At 44.8% G+C, this 1,343-nt stretch overlaps 1 pseudogene; it reads right to left on the bottom strand.

Moving 5' to 3' along the window:
- Nucleotides 1-290: 290 nt before the first annotated feature.
- On the bottom strand, nucleotides 291-905 carry LOC132513332 (ferritin heavy chain-like; annotated as a pseudogene).
- Between the last annotated feature and the right edge of the window lie 438 nt (nucleotides 906-1,343).

The raw sequence follows: 1,343 nt of genomic DNA, 5'->3' as shown, positions 1-1,343 counted from the left end.
GTTGTTTTAAACTCCCCAGTTTGAGGTACTTTGTTATGGCAGGCCTAGGAAACTAATACACTATTACTGTATGGTTTCAATTCTTTTAAATTTGTTGAGGATTTGGTCTTATGGCTCAGCATACCTTCTACCTTGGTGAATGTTCTCTGCACTTGTACATATATGCTGCACTTGTTTGTATAGCGTTCTTATTTTGGCGAGAGGAGTAACAAATTACTCTATTTGAAGGAATGGTACTAAGGAAAGAACTTGTAGATGTTTTGGTACAACTTATAGAAATGGTAAAGGTAACCCAAACATGCGTGCACTGCCTTGGTGACCAGGGAAGTCATCCCCGTGGCTATGGGAAGCCAGTCTAAGGCTTAGCTCTCATTATCACTGTTTCCCAGGATGTGCTTGTCAAAGAGATACTCTGCCATGCCAGATTCGGGGGCCCCCATCTTGTGTAAGTTGGTTACATGGTCACGCAACTCTTTGATGGATTTCACCTGCTCGTTCAAGTAAAGCGTCTCAATGAAGTCACACAAATTGGGATCATTTTTGTCAGTGGCCAATTTGTGCAGTTCCAGTAATGACTGATTCACACTTTTTTCCAAGTGTAGCGCACATTCCATTGCATTCAGCCCATCCTCCCAGTCATCACGGTCTGGTTTCTTGATATCCTGAAGGAAGATTCGGCCACCCCGTTGGTTCTGCAGCTTCATCAGTTTCAAAGCATGTTCCCTCTCCTCACGAGACTGGTGAAGAAAGTATTTGGCAAAGTTCTTCAGAGCCACATCATCGCGGTCAAAATAGTATGACATGGTTAGGTAGGCGTAGAGCTCCAGGCTGATCTGGCGGCTGATGGCGGCCTCCGAGTGCTGGTGGTAGTTCTGGCACACCTGCGAGCGGGATGCGGTCGTCATGGCCGGCGGCTGGGGAGAGGCGGTCGGAGGGCGCTGTGAGGTGGTGGCGAGGGCTGGTTCTGAGCGGCCGGCCGGAGTGGGGGACAAGCGCAGGGTTCTGTCCAAGCACTGTTGAAGCAGGAAACCTCGGTGACTCTCCGCGAAGACTGTGGCCGGTATAGCATTCTTTAAATGTCAACTAGATCAAGTTGGTGGTTTTCAAATCTCTTGTATCTTCACTGATTTTTTTTTCTACATTTTCTATCAGGTACTGGGAGAGGGATGTTTATTCTCTATGAGTGCTGATTTTTCTATTTTAGTCTGTCAATTTTTACTTAATATAGCTTTTTACATCCACTTTAATATGATTCATATTCAATTTTTATAACTTTCCTTAACTGTTTACTGTTACTCTGTGCCTCTTTTATTAAATTGTTTCTACTCAACACCATAGAGTTT

The sequence above is a fragment of the Lagenorhynchus albirostris genome, chromosome X, assembly GCF_949774975.1.
Source record: "Lagenorhynchus albirostris chromosome X, mLagAlb1.1, whole genome shotgun sequence".
Taxonomy (NCBI): domain Eukaryota; kingdom Metazoa; phylum Chordata; class Mammalia; order Artiodactyla; family Delphinidae; genus Lagenorhynchus; species Lagenorhynchus albirostris.
The sequence above is the reverse complement of the archived record's forward strand: the minus strand, read 5'-3'. Positions and strand labels throughout refer to the sequence as shown.